Here is a 16,695-nt window from a genome sequence, read left to right on the forward strand (position 1 = left end):
CCCCCCGGCCCCGCGGGGGCACCGGCCCCGCCCCCTCCCGCCGCCGGCCCCGCCCTCCGGGGGCGTGGCCCCGCTCGAGCGCCGCCGGGCGCCGCCAGTTGGCTGCGCGTGACGCGCGCGGTCGCGTGCGGCCCCGCCCACTCCACCCCCCCATTCTGGGAGCTGGAGGGCGGGGCCGCCACGCGCGCGGGGAGGGGCGGGGCTGGGGGCGGGCACGCGCGAAGGGGGGCGGGACGGGGCGCCCTTCCCACCCCCTCAGCTCCGGCCCCGTCGGACCCTCGCACCGCCCGGGCAGGGGGCGCGGGGTGGCTGCGCTGCCGCCATGTTGTGTTGGTGTGTCCCTGTGTCTGCCGGGTCCGGCCCCCGCCCCGTCGCCCGGAGCAGCAGCGCTCGCTGGCTGCCGCTGGGAACCGTCCGCCCGAGGCCGGTCCGGACCAGCGGCGCTGCCCGAGCGGTTCCCGTCGCCCCTCCAGTCCCCGGCGGCCGCCGCCCGCCCTCGCGGGTCCCGGCGGCGTCGCCGGATCCCAGTTTGGTTTGCTGCTACCACAGGACAGGTTTTCTCTTTTCCAGTGCTGGAAAGGGACAGTTCACGTGTCTCGTTTTATCGTGAGAACACTACACCTGAGCCTTCCAAATGCATTCATCCCATGCCCGCTCCGGAGGGAAGAACAGTCCAGTCTCCCTGCTGAGGAATGTAGTGCGCTGTGCAGGCTGCCCCCGCAGGGCGCCTGCCAGTGCTGACCCTGTCATTGCCACAGGCTGAGAACCGTTCTAACTAACACAGAATAGAGTAAGGGATTAAGAAGAAAAACAAAAAAGGGTGAAAGTCTTAACCTCTTCCAACGCTGCTCTCCTTCCACGGAGACTGTGCTCTCACAAGTTAAAAGACAACCTTCGTGTCACCTGTTCAGTCCCAAAAGTACAGTAGGGATACCGTCCTTGGGGGAAGAAGTATAGCAGACTGCGACATTTCTAGTTATTTCATTGGCATGATACATAAATCTAAGTGCTTAGTCTCTAGAATATTGGAAACACATTTTTTTATATTAGCATGTACTTACCTCCCTATATATGGTGTTTTGACATTTATATGTATTAAACTAGTGTAAATTATTTATCATACTGAGATTTTGTCCCTCAGACCATATCTGATTTAACATGCTGCTGGTAGGGTCAAATCATTCCATCAGCAAATTCGAGTCTACAAACCTCTGGTTTTATTAGAAAATAAGTGTGTACATAACAAATACATATATACAGTCTTCCATACCTCAAGTCTTCATTTGGGGATGCACTGCTTGATGCCATATTTCAAATAATCATAACTGATCCTGGGAGATGAACTGATTTTTTTTTCTGGATGTAAACTCCAAACTCATTAGCCAAACCTGTTTGGTCTTTACATGTTGGTAGTGGTTTTTTTCATCTAACAATATTTAGTGTGTAAGTTATTAAGTCACTAACAAATCCAAATATAAACAAATACACTGAATTAGTGTTTATTTTCTGCATTGCTTATTTCTCAAGACTTCTCCTTTGCTAATTTATAGGAAAACATCATGATCCTTCTGAACGTGAACAGAATATTTTAATCTTTACTAGATGAAAACAATTTTAAAGCACAAAGAAGCATTTAAATAGTTTAATACTCTCTTTCAACAACAATGAAGTGCATTTGACATTGCAAATTCATAAACATATAATTTTGCTCTTTATAAATGGATCAGAAAACTTGTTCTGAGTTACATACAAGTTACAAATTCTGGTTTAACTGGTATTCATTGGAAACTTTGAGGGTTGTTTGTGAGGGATAAATGAAGGTTGAGGTGCCTTTTTATACAATGTGGCTGTAATTTGGTTTCACAGATTTACAAACTTTGGTTAAAGAAACAAAGGAAACTGGAAGGAAAATGCAACTGATTCCATTTGGAAGACCAAAATCTGTGGAAAAAAAAAGTTGAGGGATAATTGGTAAGTAAAAGCCAGGGAGGAAAAGCAACTGAGTAAAAAATGGTTAATTCTACAAGAATGACAGATATATCTTGTAGCTTTTAAAAAGCATGAGTTGTGAATAATCCATTTCAAGCTGCAGGGGAATGCAAAATATACTAGATGATGTGTTACAGTACATGCATTTCCTGTCTTTCCAGAGTTGCTACCTTCTGACTAAGCTTCAAAATAAACTACAGTAATTTTCCTGTGAAGACTTCATTATATATGACAGTGTAATTCATCAAAGATTCTAGTGCCTGGGATGAAAACACAGCGCCTCAGAGGAGTGCCAGCGCACGACGTCCCGATGTGCAGCACGTTCGTTACAGAGGCTCCTGGGCAGTAGCACAGCACCAGGCTCTCAGTTTGCTGTGTAGTGTGAAGTGCCATTCCAACAATTACCTATTATTGCTGCCCTCCGTCTAGGGATTTTTTACGTCTCCCATAACAATGGTGTGTTGGAGTTATGCACAGACCTTTTATATGAGTGGACATAATGTATTCCCACTGTTTTCAGAGACATCAAGAGGCTTCATGATGATCACAGGCTCTACAGCTGCAGCGATGTCTTACACAACATTAAATTATCTAGTGTATTGATTTGAAGGAAGACTTGAATAGATCCAGGCCTTTTCTCTCCATAATGAGAAAGCAAACAACCACCCAGAATTTAAACAGTTTAGAATGAAAAGATAATCCAGCAACTCCATTGAAAGGTCTGGCTTACTAGGGCACTTCACTCAGAACTCTTTTATTTCAAACTACAGAGTAAGCAGCTGTTCAAAATGACAGCTATCTCAAAGTACTTGCAGATACTGCAAAATAGTCTGGAGTATCTTTTCTTTTCTTTTTTTTTTTTACTGTCTAGACACTCATTCCCACATTCAGTCACTGACTCACCTTGTCACTTTCAAAATAGGGATCTTTGTCACTTTAACCAGGCAGGTCTAAAAGATGAGCTGTGAAGAATAATTTTAAGTTCTGCACCTCTATAATACAGAGTTTAAATATTTATGTTCACATGCATCAGACTGACTGCACATACATAGTTCAGAAGTCTGTGTCCCAATGGCTGCTGTGGGCATGCCTGACATTTCTGAGTATATTGGCTTTTTATGTTTGGGGGGTATCCACAGAATGGGACAAACATTCAATATCCTCTGACTTCTTTCAAATTTGATCTTTTGGCAGCAAAGAGAACGTATCTGAAGAAACGTGAATATATGGCTGAGCCGTGTAAATGATCTATCCAGCCAACCATCCATCCACTCATCTTAAGAGACCAAGAGGGAGGGACACTGTTTACAGTTGTTTGAGGCCATGTAATACAACCTCTGTTCTGTGCTCTGCCTTCTGCAGACTTAAAACCTATTTTGCTCTGTTGTACTGCTTACTGATGGCAAAATGAAATTAGCATGGTTCTGGAAAAATAACACCGAAAATATGGGTTGGGTTAATACGTCATGTTTGAAGCAGGAGGGAGTGTCCTTTAACCAATAAAAAACTGCAGTAAATTGGTGTTCTAATTGTCTATGTATGATATAATTCCTGTTCAGAGTGCAAGCAAAAATGGTAAAAAAGCAACAAGATTCCCTTTTTTATAAATAATTATAAAATTTTTAATTGGGTTGAATTTCATGCATGTAACATGCTGTATGTGCTGCAGCATAACACAGAAATACTGGCTCTGTAGAATTTTTGCCTTTAGTAATCTGGCATTTTTCCTCAATTTCTCCTTCCTTTTAATTGCTGCCTGGGTATTACAGCCTTTGAACAGCTGAACAACATTACAGATTATTTTGCTGAATCTACGTCCTAGAAAATATGCTTTATCATCATGATATGGACATTTGCTGATGAACTTAAATATTAAAAGCTGCAGAAGTATTTTCAAGTTCTCCTTCCTCTTTCCTCACATCTGCAAGTATAGATCAAGGATGGTCATTATTTTTGTCCTTTAAAGTCAACAACTCTTTTTAGCCTGATTTCATACAGGATGTTGGTGTAAGAATAAGGCGACAGTGCCTATGTCCTTGTGTGAAGTCTAATTAATTTGTTTAATTAATTTGTTTCTGATGGAAATATTGAGATCTCTCGATGAAAACAATAATTTGTTTTCATCTTTGAGCAATAGTTTTACCATAAACACATAATATCTTTTTCTTCACTGCAGAATTTTGCCTACTTTTATGTGTAGCTTGATTTTGTTCAATTAGTTGTGTGTAAGTATAATATAGCATCTGACATCTCTTTATTTAAATGTATCATTGCTTAATGTGGATTTTCAGGTTTGTCTACTGGGAGGGTTTAGGTTGTCAGGTTTTTTTTCCTTTCTTCCTATTTACCATACAATGATCAGTTTGCAAGTTTCATATTATACTAATCAGAATTTTCATGACATGGAAATTGTGGGCCCCTCAAAGTTATTCTTCTTTTTGTATTATTTTATATAAGTATGAATCTGATAAGACTGCACCAAATATATCATTGTTTGGAAATTGGCTTGGACTTTTATTGAGTTGTCCTGTGTCTGATGTTACTGATTCAAATGATAATTTGCAAGTAATTATTTAGGTTGGAAGAAAGGAACTGAAAACCAACTCTGTAATTTACTTCATCGCGCCCCTTCAGTGCTGACTGTCCATCTGTTAATGGAGTTAGTTCAGTGTAAGCAGTGCCAATCTGTAATATATGAAACCACCTGAATGCCATTGGCAACTTTTGCATTCTTGTTTACTAAAGCTGCTGTTATTATAAATGAATCTGAAAGTGACTGTGGGAACGCATTGCTATGGTAACTGTGATCCACAACAGCAGCTGCTTGCTTTTCATTGCTGTTGCATATATACATTAAAGCTGACAATGCCTCTTCATTCAATTTTAACATGTGTAACCTGAAAAAAAGACATCAGCATTCCAAAAGCTACACATCTTATGTCAAATGAAGCCAATCTATGAGTTAGGTTTATTTAGTCTTTTGGTTTCCGTCTTAGAGTTGTTGAAAACTATCTAAAACCTTAGCTTTAATGTGATTTTGTGCCATGAGAAGGGGTAAAACAACAAAGGTTCTTCCATACTGTTTTGTCAAATTCAAAACATTAGAATATTTTCCACTAATTCAGTTCCAGAAAATGTCTTTGTTATCAATATTTATCAGGTTTTATAGTAATTATATTCAGTCGTTATGAAGACATTTTCCTCCCTTGCCAGCCTTTCCAGGAGCAATCTGTAACTGGGGGTTCTGTTCCGTTTTTTAATGTCCCATAGTCTAAGAACTAAAATCTGGTAGTTGTCCTCCAGTTCTACACTGTATTCTATTTTACATTTCAGAGATGTCTTTAGCTCTAAGCTATGCTGTTCTTCTGTGCAATGGAGATACTTCCTAAGCAATGTGTTTCTTGGGCCAGCGGGCAGAGGAAATACAAAGTGTGTCCCTCATGTCAGTAAGAGTAAAATAATCACATTAATCGTCTTAAAAATCTTATCAGAGAAGTATTTGATGTTATCCCTCCTTCAAAGATGAGGAAAATAGAACACAGAGAGATTAAAAGTCAGATTGAAAACTCTAGTATTACTTGTAGAAGTAGAGTTTTGCTTGTCATAGAAAAGGGTCAAAAGAATTAAAATTTTGCCTTACGGTTTGCCATGTTGGTCCTGTTATCAAAAAAACCAAACAAACGATACACTAGGAGTGGAAAAGACTCAGAAAAGACCAGAAGGGTGATCAAAAATATAACTTCCTTACTAGGAGCCATTAAGTAAAATAGGATTGTTCAGTTTGAGAAAAAGATATTATGGAGGGATTAAACCCCCTACAAATTAAGGTCGTAGGATCCTCTTTCAGAGCAATGAGAGCTGCAATGGGTAATTGAGCTCTCAGTATTAGGTGAAAGTATATGTGCATCCTATTCCTACTGCTTCCTAGGCATCCTTTCCATGGATACATTTAATGACAGGGTATTGGTCTACTTGGATATTTAGTTTGGGCCAGTGGGCTTGTCCTTCAGTGTCCATACCCCATAAACAGCATCTCCTTTCAAAGTATAAAACAACTATAAGGTATTTAGTCTTACTCTATTTGGTTTTCACACATGAAACAAATGCAAATATTTGAACATTGTTGGCAGATCAACTGTTTGACAGTAGGTCCATTATTATTCTGTTTATAAAACGTTGCATCTTCAAACGCTTCAACTCAGTGTAAACTGAAGGGCTTAAACACTTGCTTTCATGTCCATTCATTGACATATTTTTTAAAACCTAATTGAAAGTGTGCTGCCACTGGGACGAAACTTTTAAAGAATGTAGAAGTTCTCTTAACTGCATTTTGATAACTTTCAAGAGTAGGAAGCATAATGTGAAATTACTGAGCTCATTAAAATTAAGTAATATTGGAAGAAACATTTGGTGACTCTGAAAGTCCTTACCACAGTAATAAGATGCAGAACTGGCTTCCACAAAAGACACTACATTTTTAATATGATTTCTTTTCTATTCCTTTATGTATATCACTTATGGTGCATTCATACCACCCCTGCAGCACATACACCCCATATCCCTGCTAGCAAAACCTTGCCACATAAACCCAATATAGAAATCTTCGAGGAAACTAAATATTTTGACTATGCTATACTTGCCAAACAATCTTAAAGTTTCACCTGGCAGATAAATAACTAATTAAAAGAGAAATTAAATAAATTTTAATGTCATACAAAGTATGTGCTAGAACCATTTATGACAGCTAATGAAAATAGTAGTAATGAGAAATATAAAACTAAATTTTAAACTATGGTAAGAGGAATTAAGTTTTTGCAAGGAGAGTAAAATGCGAAGAATAACAACAGAACATACTGTATGGCAATAAATGTGTTTAAAAATTAAGATTTGATATAGAAAAAATAGGACACATGTAGGAATTGGTAGATAAGTTCAAGCCTTATCATAGGGCTGCCAATATAACTGTGTTTTTAAGTAGAGGTTCTGTAATACACTGCAAACTATTGTAAATAATTATAGTCAAGGGACTGCATGAATAATTATAATCAAGGGACCTCGCCATTTTAAGAATATTTGCTTAGGAAGGGAAGTTCTGAAATTGGCATCTAATTAGAAAATGCTGCAGTCAAGATTAGATATTCAGAGTAAAGGATTAACCATTGGAAGTGTTACCATGATCCACTAGTAGCCTACATGCCCTTCACTAACAAAGGATACCTTTTTCCTGTGGGGACTCTTCCCACCTTGTTTTCTCTGCTTAGATGACAACTGAAGTTACGGACACCTCAGCTGTCAGAACTGCCCCAGTGCTCTGGACACACCAGAACGAATCCCTTACAGGTTCCAGTGTAAATGATAAATGAACCACTCACTTTAAACACAATTATATCTGGTAAGTGAGAGCATCAAGGAAGTATGGGTTAAAGCAACAAACAGTAGAGGGCTTTTTAAAAGGCTCTCTGAGTCACTGAGAACAGGACTACTAAAGGGAATTGAGGTATTTTTCTTCTGCTTTAACACTAAGTGTGGGATAAAGCTTTGATTTCTGTGGAATGGAGAAAATCCACAAAAGGCAAAATGAGGCTTTTACATCTTACAATAGTGGATAAAACCAAACTACTTTCATTACTCTTTTATGAAAGAGTACACATAGAGACACAACCTGGAGAATAATAAACCACACCAGGATACAGCAATTTTAAAAAAATTTTAAGGGCCATGCTTTCAAAGAAAAGTCTGACCACATAAGAATTTAGCCCACCTCTTTCCCAAAAAATACAATTCAAAGAAGAACGTAATCTTTTTCTTAACTGTTAAATATGTTATTTAGTCCAGAATCAGAACTATTACTATATAGGAGCTATGAAAAGTTCCACATTGTCCAGTGAGATGGATTAGTTTAGCCTAGGGACAAATCTCTCCAAAGTATTTGTCTAACAAAATAGAAACTTATCTCTGGCAAGGAAATAATTCTCTAGAACAATTTTACTTTGTCTTATACAGGCAGATTTTTCTTTTTTATTAGTCAAGCAACCACTGGGGATTCTTAAAAATTCAATAGAACAACCAAAATGTGTTGGAAGCAGAATTCTTTTTCAATATTGCATGTTGTTTTACAAGTTCAGAAAAAAGTTTTGCTGAGAGGTGGAATATCCTGTGTCAGTCAGCACCTACAAAGTGTAGCCAATGACTGTTGGTTCACTGTTGGTTCACAGCTGACACCATGTCTGAGCAGGAAGGCACAGTTTGTTCCCATCTACCTGTAAAGCCCCACAGAGCCACTCCACTGCTGTCCCAAGGTCTTAATAACAAGTTGGTAATGAGTCTAGAAGGGCAGGACTGGGACCACTTGAAAGTAGCTGAAAGCACCTCATGCTGGACATGCTTTCATCAGGGAAAAGGACTAGGTGATCTGACTTCCTTTGAAACCCAAAATAATCTGCAATTCTGTGGGGTTTTTTCCAATTCACAATTGCAGAATAAACTGCTGTTTGATTAAGCAGTGGATTTAGCTTAATGAAAGGGTAACTGTCTGAAGTTTAACTGTATGCAGTAAGACCCCAAGCTGTATGATTCAGTACTCCTTTCTGGTCTAGGAAACTACGAAGCTCAGGAAAATGCAACCCATCTTTTAATATTACAATAGTAGATATACCAGAAGTAGAAAAATGGATTCAATATATACAGTCATCTGCTCAACACTCTACTGAGGCTTTGTTGAGAAATAAATAACAAATTGCTGTCAAGTTGGCTTAACTTAAAAGCCAGTTCTAGCTAGTTTTTGCTTCAGTCAACAGTTTCACACATGGAAAACCATACAGTGCTTATTCTGCTTTGCAGATGGACATGATAACAAGGCCAAATGTTTGCAGACCTCCTAATAAGGATGATTAGTGTAAGGAGTATCATGGTTAATCATACCTCAGACCTTCAGGAAAGTTGATTATTTCCACACAACTGGATGTAGGTAGATCACAGCCACAGCAAATTCAGCTGAAAGGTTGGCATTTACTGGCTACTCTGTATTAGGAGACAGTGTGCTTTCGGTCTGAAGTTTGACCTAAAGATCACAATCTGGAAATACATGATTTCTAGTAAGTAACCATGAAAATGAGTAGAGCTGGATTTTTTATTTAGCAATCCAAAGAAGCTTACTTTTAGGTATCTGAGGTCATAGGATTGAGCAGCAGTATTACAGAGTGCTGTCTGTAATACTGGCATGTCTTTCAAGTTCACAAATAATTCACATTTCACAGAAAGTTTTGCAGCAGTCCATACTATTCACTGATACATCTCATATGAGGGACAGAAGAAAAAAGGAAATGGCCCCACCAAGCCAAAATATCAATAGTTTCAGCCTCTGATTCTAAAAACTCCTACAGAGACAAGGTCAGTTAAATTACATACTTTCTGTACTTTACTCCAGCTGACAATCTGCTGGTTATAATGCAAGAACACAAGGGCTCAAATAGATTTTCCTGCCATGCTGTACCATCTGGCACCGAGCAGTCTCACAAATGCTGCTTCCCCGCTCTGCTTCTGCAGATCTAGCGACGGGATAATTGTAAGCCCTGGCAGTTTTCAGCAGCAAAGTCAGCTTAATGCAATCTATCTGTAGGTATCAAAGTCACTTGCCAGATGCAAATGTTTCATGGTCCAAAGTTAAAGATGTAACTATATTTCCAGGCAGAAAATAAATCTCCAACATTGGAAGCACCTCTGAAAGTGTAGCAGGATTAAAACAAAAAGTAGGGATTATATCTGGGACTGGTTGGTAAATTGATGCTTAATGGAATAATGCATTAGGTAGCAAATGAGTTATTTCACTGTTATGGGCCCAGATTGTGATCTTATTTCCTCAGATGCAAGAGAGATGAGAATCTGCTTTTAATAAGTGAAGCAGTAACAGAATGAACCATCCTGCAGTCTCATACTGAAGTGTTCCCAAGCAGCACTGTCAGTACGTCTCAGTGCTGAGGCAGGAATGCGTGTCTGTCTAACTTGGATTTCATAGCATTCAGAATGATGCTACAGTGTGTGGTAATGCTGGGATGCTGCACAGATGGGCACTGTCATAAAATTCCTCTTTCATTTGTGATTCAACTCAGAATCCAACCTTAGGTCTTCAGCAGGGACAGGAGAGAAAACCAACTCACAGCAACAGGTTTTTTTCTTTCAATGAAATTTTTAAAATATCTGCTTGATGCTGCTGTTGCTGATGAAATCTTAGTTCCTAAATATTAATGCTACAAGGAATAAAAGACCTGCAGAGTTTACAGTAAAAGCATCATGTATTCTGATATGCTGAATAGCTAGATCTGCTGTTCTAAAAGATACCTTTTAATACAAAGATCCCATCCTATTTTTTCCATACTTATCTATGTATGGCACTAACTGGTGTTGATTTCATCTTCCTCAGGACAAAATTCAGTGTTCAAGTGAACAGAAGGTACTCCTTCAACCATTTCTGATATAATATTGCTTACTGGAGCCAATATACACCTCAGAGTGTGGAGGTACACAAAGAAATTGGGTACACTTGCATTTAACCACCATAATTTTTTACTCCTACAGGTAAGATTCCAGCTTTCTGTGGTTATACAGTTTTAGGAATGCCATTTTCCCATGGAAATCTCTGTTCACTGTGGTAACTTAAAATTGGAGGCCCATGAGCTACAGTCCATAGGGTACATAGTGTAAAGCACAATTTAGTGCTTAAAGAACACAGACACATTAGTTTTCTGTAAATGGGACCAAAACAGAGGGCAATTGAAAGAAAAGATGTGTCTTCTGTAGAGTTATTGGCAGCATTTCTTCAATGGCATATCCAAATAGAGGGTTGGGCATGGTAGCATCAAAATATTAAGCCCCTACATAGCTGGATGTGTTCCTTTAGGAAAATGCTGAATTACTTGGCAATTCTTCAGTAACAGTACTGAACACTGGTATAGTAACTGCTCAGAAATCCAAAAATTGTTCATAAACATGAGTAAATTGTACCTCACAAGTCATAAATTCCCTATGGGAAGTGTGTGGCAAAGTCAGGCAAGGAATTCAGATGTCCCATCTCCCAGAACTGGGCTTTAGAAGAACTAGACTTCATAAATTCTACATTTTTTATAAGAAATTTTCACTCTGAGTGATCGACTGCTGAAAAAGAAAGCATCAGAGCCCCCAAGAGGTAACAAAAAGCCCCAGGTTTTGAGAAGTGGTGTCCTAACACCTTAGTGCTTTGGGACAGTATTTTCTCTCAGTTTACAGGATTCATCTATTTGGATGATGCTGCCTTCTTCCAGTGCCAGCTCAACACTGGTCTCAGTATTTGAGGGCTCAGAGTTTTTCCTCAATTCTACATATTGACTGAATTTGCCTGTCCTTCCTTGTTTCCCTACAAGACAAAATGACTGTCCCAGAAGAAATAGTTTCTGCCTCTTCATGAGAGAGGGATGGGGCCAATTCCCAGTTTCCTTGTAGATGTACTACCATCTGCAACAGTTGTCCAATGCCTTAAGAGCAAGATGGAAAAATACATGGTGACTTGTTAAAAAGTAGTTTCAGTTTAGAAGCCCTTTTACATTTTACTTTAAGATTTCTTAATCACTGGCTGGTTTTTTTGTTGATTTTGTTTAGTTGGGTTTTTGTAAGAAAACCATATCATATGAAAAGGAGTGGGGGGAAAAATTCTATTTATAACCCCCAAAATATTTACTATTATTTAAGAAATAAATATCTTTTTCCCCATTAATAAAATGATATTGACTTCTATTTGCTTTGCAACAGAAGCTCAAAGGAGTAACTTTTGTTACAGATATGAATGCTGGAAACAAAATCCATTATTTACAGTACTTTTGAAAATGTTATCTCACTTACAGGAAGATGTTTGGACTATTTAAAGTAATTTTACCACTTCCTTAGGACAAAGCACATACTCTATTTTACCATATTAGCTAGTAATAAAAAAAAAAAAAAAAAAAAAAAAAACCCACCTAAATTCATATCTAAAAATATCAAATGGGATTTATTTTTATAATGAATCCAGGTAGAATGACAGAACACAAGAAACAAGTAGTGAATTGCTTGTTTTTATGGCAATATCACCTTTATGAATTGCAAAACAAATGTGTCTGCATTAGATTTAGATTGCACAGAAAGAAAAAGCCAAGCTGAAACAGAACAATAATTTATGGCTGAGCAGATGGCAACTCAGGATAACTCTGGATTTGATTCCAGAGCAAAAATTCTGTTTAAAATATATTGTTAATCTGGATAGCTACTTTTATGGCCCCCTCCCATTCATTGCAAATGAGTGATAAATTTGAGGATTGTCCCAAGGGGTTCTTGCAATATCAAAAATTGTATTAGTTCCCTTTAAAAAATTATAATTTTAATATAAATTCTAATAATGTTAAGGAAGGACATGTAAATTTGATAATTCCCATTTGGAATGCAAATATTCCTCTATTTGCCTACTATGACTGCAATTCAGTTTAAGATCACATTTTAGCCTACCTTTTAAAATGCTATATATCTTTTGAAATATCACGTGGAAAGTTACGTGACCCACTTTAAAAAAAAAAACAAAACCAGTGTAGTAAAAGGTATTTCTCAGCTTACCATATTTCATTTTGGGGATATGCTGAATGACATATTAGTCAGTAACTTTAAATAATATATTAAAACATTTTTGCTGACTTTTTTCCTAAAAATTCTAGCTCTTATGTTAGATGTGAATTATTAAATTTCACAGTACCAAATTCTATGAGGGATTTAGGAGGAGATTTTTAAATCTGAATTTTCATTGGGAAAATGCAACCCATTGTATTATCAGAATACTAACATACTCTCACTTTCTTCTACTATTTTAAGACATGAAAAATACCTATCGTTATAAAATATTACTATATCTGCATTCCAAGTGTTATCATTAATATTATATTTTGAGATTCATAATTCCTAGATAGAGGAGCAACTTGCAAAGCCTGATAATGGTATTTGCAATTTTACTTCCTTTAAAACCCCTAAAACTAAGTCAGTATGCAAGATGTAAATGGAACTCAAGGAATTATTTTCTTCAGAGCCAATAACTGACTTTTTGCTCACCCACAGTGTGTCTTTCATTGAGAGGCCATATTCAAAACCAGACAACAGATTAACAAAATAGTCTGTGCTCTGCTGGCAGAGTCTTCCAGAGTCACAAAGAGAACCTTTAAGCCTGCACAGGAATGTGGTAAACATGTTTTATGATGTAATACACCCCATTTAACACCCCAAAAATACCCTGGGGTTTTTTTCCATGGGGAATATTGTGAAATATATTAAGAACTACATGCAAATACTATTTCTCTATACATTTAGAAGATGGGAAGAATAGAAAAGCAACAACAAGTGGAGTGGTAAATCTTTGTGACTGTTCTGTCTCCACATCCAGGAAAAGCCAACTGGTCAGGAAGTTCCGACTTTTCCACTTTTCCAAGGCCAGTTCAATTCATTCCTCTTTGGAGTGACAGAATATGTGGATGCACCAAAGTTGTGGGATTTGCTGCTACTAAAACAAACCAAAAAGGGCTGCTGTGAGACAGTGATCTAATATGTCCTTATTTATGGCACTTCTCAGTGTAGAGAATCTTATTTCTGTTTGGTGAGGACCTATCCTGCTGTCCTCTGTACACATGTAGGGTGTGCTCTGCTGGTAGAGTGTTGCCAGGTTTAGGCTGTCAGACATGGAGCAGAGAACATTCCTCGAAGAAGAATTCAAGCTGTGCTCCAGAGGAGTTCCTAAGTTGTAATGGCAACGTTTCTCCATTTCATACTTCTCCCATAGCAAATGAAACACTCTGTTTATTCTGGCCTAGCACTTTAGAAAGGATCAATGGCAGTTATTTCATGTACTTTCACAATTTTCTTTCATCTAGTCATGACTGCTTAAAATGAGCAGATTTTCATACAAAATATGCATGGTAGAAGTCTCCTTATAGATTTCTGAGGTTTCAAATTTTGCAGCAGCTGTTGAAGTGGGCATGTCAGAGATGTTATTCTGAGCATACCAAAAATCAGACATTTGCCTGTAACTTAGCCCTTACTGAGGGGATCAAGGGGAAGAACTTCTGTTCTTCTGACACAAGCTCACAGCGTATTTCTCCACAGGTTCACAAAAGCAGTGGATAAACAGGAGAACAGTAATCAGTTCCTAAAAAGGCCACCAAATGAAGGCACAAGCCACTACAACTGACATATGTGATAATTTGGGTATAACCTAACAAAACAAACATATGTGGATGCACACATCAAATATAGTGCTTTCCAGTCTCAGTTTCTCCTTGAATTGGATTCCCATGACTTTAAAAGTATCTCCAGGATACCTTAAATAGAACAGAAATAGCTCAAAGGCAAAGTTGACTTTAAGACATTCTTCAGAGGTCATTCCCACAGTGTCAAAAAAGATTCAGGGAGACTGCCAAGAAATAATGTCTTCTGGAAGAGCAGCATTATATCTACCTTTCCAGCAGGGATACCGCTTCTGTGAAGTGATGATGTCTTCTTGAAAACCTTTACTCTCTTGTCACTCTTTCCACAAAGCAACAAAAGGGAAACATTTCTCCTGGAAGAAAAACAAAATTATCAAAGTATTTTAAAGATTTTTGTTTTACAATTCCTCTATTTAAAAGCATACACACACCATCCCCACAAGGACCATGACATGTTTGGTCTGAGAACTGACTATTTAGAATCACAAAATTTCTATATTATTCAGAAGAAAAAGACTATCATTTAAGTCAGACTTTACTAAAATACAGTCACGGACATCAGAGCTTTGTTACCGGGTTCAGCTCTTACTGACTGAATGAAACCATACTCTGCCACTGAGCTGAAAGTAGATTCCTTTTGTTATTTATGGACTGGGGAGTTTAGGATCAAACTGTGGTCTCACTGAAGTTAATGACAAAACTCCCACTGACTTCAATTAGAACAGAATTTGGCTCACAGTCTCATTACTGAGCATAACAATTAAAAGAAGCTTTTACAAGCTGTATTGCTGTGTAAAAGGGCATGAACCACGTAGCAGATTTCATTGAACCCACAGCCAACAGTCATTGCTATAGCAACGGAGGTTCTAACAAAGGTAGTCACTGTCTCTGTAATCATCAGGTGTCTCTATAGCAACTAGAGTTTCCAGAGAACAAGAGAAAAATATTTGAAAACTGTCAGTTGAAAGAAAAGAGGTCTGTGAATAAGGAGGTTGGAACCAAAAGCAACGTAAGGGTAAAACATGGCTCAGAGTAAAGAGAAATGATTGTCCTGAACATACACAGACAATGGCAAAGGAAGAGAGAGCACAGGCCAAGAGCTCGATTGGAGATGAGACACGGCTTTCCCTTGGGTGAGGAAAGCAATATGGCACTTCAAAGAGATATTCCCAGATCTAAATTAGTTACATATCAGACATAATTCTGTTAAAGAAAGATTAGTTACTATGTGAGAGAAGCAGGGCCAAACCTTGTCTGTAATAGGAGTTACAGTCCACTGGGGTTTTCAAAAGCACCTACCTGCACTTCTTGTGCCTACATTCCTTTACAAGCACAGCCCTGTTTCTCTTCAGAATGGAAGAACACAACCTGTGTTACTGAGCTGCTATTAGCACAGTGCAACTAGAAATGATGGTTAAATGTTCTTATTCACAAATTTTTAAACAGTGTTGAAGTGAAAAAAGGAATAGCTGCTGTTTGGATACTGATAGAGATGAAAACAGCATCGTTCATCATAGATCTATTCAGTAAAATATGCTTTTAATCTCCAAGGTCAGAAGATAGCAGGGTTACACATAAGACCAGCATATGTAAATATCAGACCCCACAAAACAATACTTTAGTGGTATTGACAGAACCCAGAAAATAAAAATTTTGAACTAATCTGATTCCTACCAATATCAGGGAAATATGAATTTGGGTGACGTGTTTAATTTAAGCAGGAATTATCTAAAATATTTCCGTTCACAGACTAAAAATAATTTAATTGGATCGGCGTGCTTCCTCTGAAAGTAAAGTCACAACACTAATTATATATTCCAAATGGGATCCTATCCAGTATACTTATGCACTACAATGCGTTTCTTAAGTAAACAAAAACTCATCTTTAACCTGAAAAATTGATAAAAAAATCCAGTAGTTCTAAAGTCAGATTTCCATTTCACGTGTAAGGAGAGCCCTCTAGTGGGATGAACTTTCAGATTCGACTCACGGAAAAGAGCAGTCCTTGTTATGCAAGTCAGTTAAATTAGGTATTTTCCTTTCCTTACTAGCATTTGTTACAACACAGTACAGTTTGTATCCAAAACAGAAGTCACCACACGACACACTGATGAACAATGAACCTGAGAAAAATGAAAAGCACTATACTGATATACTTTATCAGGGAGCTTTTGTTTGTTTGTTTGTTTGGGGGTTTTTTGTTTGAGTTTGGTGGGGTTTCATGAGGGGTGGCAGGAGGTTAAGCTTTAAATGGCAGTGACAGTCAGGGTACTTGCTGTGGGATATGGCAGTCCTGGATTTGTCTGCATTTCTGTAGTTGCTGTTTACCCAACACAATTGAATCAGTGCTGCCATATCACTGTTGATATGGAAGCCTGGGGTATTAATGTCACCAGCCCAGGAGAGCAGATTGATCTCCAAATGTGGCTTCTTCAAATCACAAAGACCTCCCAACATGCAG

The 16,695-nt window shown here is 38.3% G+C and overlaps 1 long non-coding RNA gene across 3 annotated transcripts; it reads left to right on the forward strand.

Moving 5' to 3' along the window:
- Positions 1-244: 244 nt before the first annotated feature.
- Positions 245-4,750, forward strand: LOC113997214. 3 transcript variants are annotated; one of them, XR_005566700.1, is made up of 4 exons: positions 245-333; positions 571-790; positions 1,867-1,971; positions 2,151-4,750. It is a non-coding gene; the product is annotated as an uncharacterized LOC113997214 (long non-coding RNA). The 3 variants fall into 3 exon arrangements; XR_005566701.1 differs by lacking the exon at positions 245-333 and adding an exon at positions 340-427; XR_003544030.2 differs by lacking the exon at positions 245-333 and having other exon boundaries at positions 340-790.
- Positions 4,751-16,695: the final 11,945 nt, after the last annotated feature.

Source organism: Pipra filicauda, unplaced genomic scaffold, assembly GCF_003945595.2.
Source record: "Pipra filicauda isolate LSUMZ 115617 unplaced genomic scaffold, ASM394559v2 scaffold126_size2276778_pilon, whole genome shotgun sequence".
NCBI lineage: Eukaryota > Metazoa > Chordata > Aves > Passeriformes > Pipridae > Pipra > Pipra filicauda.